This window comes from Lutra lutra, chromosome X (genome assembly GCF_902655055.1).
Source record: "Lutra lutra chromosome X, mLutLut1.2, whole genome shotgun sequence".
In the NCBI taxonomy this organism is placed as follows: domain Eukaryota; kingdom Metazoa; phylum Chordata; class Mammalia; order Carnivora; family Mustelidae; genus Lutra; species Lutra lutra.
Window position 1 is genome coordinate 25,318,808 of NC_062296.1, and position 6,199 is coordinate 25,325,006.

General features: G+C 35.2%; 1 pseudogene; it reads left to right on the plus strand.

The window, feature by feature from the left end:
* The first annotated feature begins 630 nt into the window (after positions 1-630).
* On the plus strand, positions 631-777 carry LOC125092571 (uncharacterized; annotated as a pseudogene).
* Positions 778-6,199: the final 5,422 nt, after the last annotated feature.

The window sequence follows — 6,199 nt, forward strand, 5'->3', positions numbered from 1 at the left end:
TTGTCAGCCATGAGTGACCACAGTTGTGGTTCTTCATATTCAATTGCATACTTTATTTTCCTTGTCTCTTTGCACCAGCTAGGATCTCTAGTATATGCTTAATAAAAGCAACAATGTGTCATTCTTTTTTTTTTTTTTAAGATTTTATTTATTTATTTATTTATTTATTTATTTATTTGACAGAGAGAAATCACAAGTAGGCAGAGAGGCAAGCAGAGAGAGAGAGGAGGAGGAAGCAGGCTCCCTGCTGAGCAGAGAGCCCGATGCGGGACTCGATCCCAGGACCCTGAGATGATGACCTGAGCTGAAGGCAGAGGCCGAACCCACTGAGCCACCCAGGCACCCCAACAATGTGTCATTCTTGTCACTTTCTCAACTTTAAAAGAAATACTGCATTTTGAAAAATTTCCCAGTAAGTAACATGTCTGCTGTTTATTTGGGAGTTGATAGCTCTTACTAGGTTAAGGAAGACCCCATATATTTGTAGTTTGCTAAAAGTTATTTCAATCTTGAGTGGACTTTGGATTTTCTCCAAAAAAAAAATGCTGTATCCACATTATGATAACATCCCCCCCTTAATCTGTTAAAATTATGATTTTTAGTAATATTTTAATGTTAAAAGATCTTTGCATCATTTCTTGGCCTTTTGGCTAAGATCAAGTGTAGCGTCTTTTTTTTTTTTTTACTTTTTTATTAACATATAATGTATTATTTGTTTCAGGGGTACAGGTCTGTGAATCATCAGTCTTACACAATACTCAGCACTCCCCACAACACATACCCTCCCCAATGTTCATCACCCAGTCACCCCATTCCTCCCACTCTCCTCCAGTCCAGCAACCCTATTTTTTTCCCTGAGATTAAGAGTCTCTTCTGGTTTGTCTCCTTCTCTGGTTTCATCTTGTTTCTTTTTTTTCTTTTCTTCCCCTATGATCCTCTGTAGCATCTGTTCTTATCAGTTTAAAAGATCTTTGTACTCTTAGGTTAAGCCACACATAGTCCTCATGTGTTTTTTTTTTAAGATTTAATTTATTTTAGGGTCATCTGGGTGGCTCAGTTGTTAAGTCTCTGCCTTTGTGTCAGGTCATGATCCCAGGGTCCTGGGATCGAGTCCCGCATCCAGCTCCCTGCTTGGGAGGAAGCCTGCTTCTCCCTCTCTCACTCCCCCTGCTTGTGTTCCCTCTCTCACTGTGTCTCTCTCTGTCAAATAATAAATATAATCTTTTAAAAATATACTTAATTAATATTAGAGAGCGAGTGCACATGGGGTGGAGAAGAGTAAGGGAAGAGGGAGAGAAAAAATCTCAAGCATACTTCCCACTGAGCTCAGAGCCCATTGTGGGACTCCTCAACCTCATGACCCTGAGATCATAACCTGAGCCGAAATCAAGAGTCAAATGCTTAACCCACTGAACCACCCAGGGCACCGTGTGTTTTTTTTAATGCATATTTGACTTGGTTTTATACTATTTTCTTTAGAATTTTTACATCAATATATAAATGAGATGGACCTATGATTTTTCTTTCTTGTTATTCAAGTTGGGATTGTGTATTAAGTTTGTATTTGCCTCAAAAAATGACTTGGCTGGCTTTACCTATTTATTATTTTATTCACTGGTTCAGTGAATATTTCAATGCACATTTGGATTACTTGGGGACTTTTTGTTTTTTGTTTGTTTATAAAATAATGTTTAAGACAGTTGACAGAATGGGAGAAGATATTTGCAAATGACATATCAGATAAAGTGCTACTTTCTAAAATCTATAAAGAACTTCTCAAACTCAACACCCAAAGAACAAATAATCCAATCAAAAAATGGGCAGAAAACATGGACAAATATTTCTGCAAAAAAGACACCCAGATGGCCAACAGACACATGAAAAAGTGCTCCACATCACTCGGCATCAGGGAACAACAAATCAAATCCACAGTGAGATACCACCTCACACCAGTCAGAATGGCTAAAATTAACAAGTCAGGAAATGACAGGTGTTGATGAAGATGCGGAGAAAGGGTCACCCTCCTACACTGTTGGTGGGAATGCAAGCTGGTGCAGCCACTCTGGAAAATGGTATGGAGGTTCCTCAGAAAGTTGAAAATAGAGCTGCCCTATGACCCAGCAATTGCGCTACTGGGTATTTACCTTAAAGATACAAATGTAGTGATCCAAATGGGCACGTGCACCCGAATGCTTATAGCAGCAATGTTCACAATAGCCAAACTATGGAAAGAACCTAGATGTCCATCAACAGATGAATAGATAAAGAAGATATGATATGTGTGTGTGTGTGTATGTGTGTGTGTGTGTGTATAATATTATGCAGCCATCAAAACACTGAACTCTTGCCATTTGCAATGCATGGATGGAACTAAAGGGTATTATCCTAAGTGAAATAAGCTAATCAGAGAAACACAATTATCATATGATCTCACTGATATGAAGAATTTAAGAAACAAAACAGAGGATCATAGGAGAAGGGAGGGAAAAATGGAACAAGATGAAACCAGAGAGGGAGACAAACCATAAGAGACTCTTAATCTCAGGAAACAAACTGAGGGTTGTTGGAGCGGAGGGGTTGGGGGACTGGGGGGGGCTTGGGTGATGGACACTGGGGAGGGTATGTGCTATGGTGAGTGCTGCGTATTGTGTAAGACTGATGATTCACAGACCTGTACCCCTGAAACAAATAATACATTATATGTTATTTAAAAGAAAAGAAAAGAAAAAACGTTCAGTGTTTTTTGGCCCACACAAATAAGTCAGAACCTCTGGAGGGGGATCCAGGCATCAATATTTTAAAATGCTCCACAGGGGCACCTGGGTGGCTCAGTGGGTTAAAGCCTCTGCCTTCGGCTCAGGTCATGATCCCGGGGTCCTGGAATCGAGCCCCACATCGGGCTCTCTGCTCAGCGGGGAGCCTGCTTCCTCCTCTCTCTCTCTGCCTGTCTCTTTGCCTACTTGTGATCTCTCTCTGTCAAATAAATAAACAAAATCTTTAAAAAAAAATTTGTACTAAAATGCTCCACAGATGACTGTAATGTGAAGCCAGGTTTGAGAACCACTGCTCTAGAACAATTTTGTATATGATAGAACTCATCTATTCTTCAGGAGCATGAGAAAGAAAATACTTGTTCTGTGAAATTTGGGTAGAATTTGTGAAATTGGCCTGCTGATTTTGTATGTGGATTCTAAAATGTTTATTCAGTTTCTTTATTGGTTATATAGATATATTCAAGTTTTTTCTGTTATTTCTTAAGTCAGTTTTAGTATTTATTTCTTAGAAAATTCATTTTGTATGTTTTCAAATTTGTTGGCATAAAGTTGGTCATGATATTTCCATATGAATTTTTAGTCTCCACTGTATCTCTAATTATATCCCTGCTTTTCTTTTCTTATATTTTTAACATGTTATTTCTTTCTTTTTTTATAAACATATTCACTATGTGGTTTCCATATTTTACTGTCTTTCCAAAAAACCAGGCTTTGATTTGTTGATGCTCTGTATTATTTTCTATCTCATTAATTTCCTCTATATTCTGATTTTAGTTTTACTAATTTCCTTAGGTTTACTTTTCATTTTCTAACCTCTTGAAATTTTAAAATACTTAATATTTTCAAAGACCTAGTTATCAGGCTATAAATTTATTAGTTATGTACTGCTGTACCTGCATCCCCCGAGTTATAATTCACAGTGCTTTCATTGTTTTTCAATTTTAAATTTTTTCAAATTTCCATTATAATTTTTTTGAACTATATATTATATATTGCATATATATGTATATATATATATATATATATGAGCTCATGAATCTCTATATGTATATATGTATTCAAATCATATATGTATTCAAAGCATAGATGTGAGTAGGCCCTCTCATTTAAAAAAATTTTTTAATGCTTTCTATGGGTATGGCATTGTGGTCATACAAACTGTTCTATGTGATATCTGCTTTTTTGTTTGGGTTTTGTTTTGTTTTGTTTTGTCTTTCGGTATTTATAGAGATGAGGTTCAATCTAGTTATGTTCACAGTTTATATATTACCCAACAAACTTGAAAAGACTATATTTTCTGATTGCTTTGTGTGAGGTATTTTTATATAAACCAAATTCTTGTTAATTGTATACTTCAATTTTTTTGTAGCCTTACTATTTTTGTCTCCTTGACCTACCACTTATTGATAGAAGGTTATTAAAATTTCCCATTATAATTATAGATTTGTCAATTTTTCTTTCTAATTCTGTCAACTTTTTTCATATTTATTTGAGACTATGTTTTTAGGTTCATGAAATTTAATGATTATTATATCTTCTAGTGATTGTTCATTTTATTACTATATAACAATCCTTTTTTACCTTATAATGCTGTTTACTAATTTATAACTTCTTATTTAATTCCAGTCAGTTAACATACAGTGTTATATTAGTTTCAGGTATACAGTCTAGTGATCCAACAATTCCATGCATCATCCAGTGCTCATCACAAGTGCACTCCTTAAACCCTGTCACCTATTTAACCCAACTCCCCACTCCCTTCCCCCCCCTCTGATAACCAACAGTTTATTCTCTATAGTTAAGAGTCTGTTTCTTTGTTTGCCTCTCTCTCTCTTTTTCACTTTGCTCATTTTTTGTTTCTTAAACTTCACATTTGAGTGAAATCATACAGTATTTGTCTGACTTATTTCACCTAGCATTGTGCTCCCTAGCTCCTTCCATGTCATTACAAATGGCAAGATATCATTATTTTTTATGGCTGAATAATATTCTGTTATGTATTTATACACATACATAATGGAATATTATACACACACACACACACACATATATATATATGTACACACATATATATATATGTGACTTCTTTGTCCATTCACCAGTTGATAGAAATATGGGCTGCTTTCATATTTTGGCTAGAGTAAATAATGCTGCTATAAACATGGGGATGCATGTATCCCTTTGAATTAATGTTTCTGTATTCTTTGGGTAAATCAGTAGTGTGATTATTGGATCTAGAGTAGTTTTTTTTTCTTTTTCAACTTTTTGAGGAACCTCCATACTGTTTTCCAGAGTGGCTGCACCAGTTTGCAAGCCTCCCAACAGTGCAAAAGTGTTGTTTTTTTCTCCATATCTATGCTGACACTTGTTTCTTATGTTTTTGATTTTAGTCGTTCTGACAGGTGTGAGGTGATATCTTATTGTAGTTTTGATTTGCATTTCCCGGGTGGTAAGTATGATGAACATCTTTTCATGTGTCTATTGGCCATCTGGATATCTTCTTTGGAGAAATGTCTGTTCATGTCTTCTGCCCATTTTTAACTGGATTATTTGTTATTTGGGTGTCAAGTTTTATAAGTTCTTTATATAGTTTGGATACTAACCCTTTATCAGATTTCTCATTTGCAAATATCTCTCCCATTCCTTGGGTTGCTTATTAGTTTCGTTGATTGTTTCCTTCTCTGTGCATAAGCTTTTTATTGTAATGTAGTCCCAATAGTTTATTTTTGGTTTTGTTTCCTTTGCCTCAGGAGACATATCTAGAAAGATGTTGCTATGACCAATGTCAGAGAAATTATTGCCTGTCTTCTCTTCTAGGATTTTTATAGTTTTACGTCTTATACTTAGGTCTTAAATCCATTTTGAGTTTGTTTTTGTGTGTGGTATAAGAAAGTGGTCCCATTTCTTTCTTTTGCATGTCGCTGCCCAGTTTTCCCAATACCATTTGTTGAAAAGACTCTTTTCCCATTGCATATTCTTTCCTGCTTTGTCAAAGTTTAATTGACCATATAATTGTTTGTTTATTTATGGGTTTTCTATTCTGTTCCATTGTTCTATTTGTCTATTTTTGTACCAGTACCATGCTCTTTTGATTGCTATAGCTTTGTAATATAACTTAAAGTCTGGAATTGTGATGCCTACAACTTTACTTTTCCTTTTCAAGATTGCTTTGGCTCCATACAAATTTTAGGAATATTTGTTCTTGTTCTATGAAAAATGTTGTTGGTATTTTGTTAGGGATTACATTAAATGTATAGATTGTTTTGGGTAGTATAAACATTTTAACTATATTTTTCTTCCAATCCATGAGCATGGAATGTCATTCCATTTCCTGGGGTCATATTTAATTTCTTTCATCGGTGTTTTATAATTTTCAGAGTATAGGTCTTTTACCTCTTTGGTTAGGTTTATTCCTAGGTATCTTA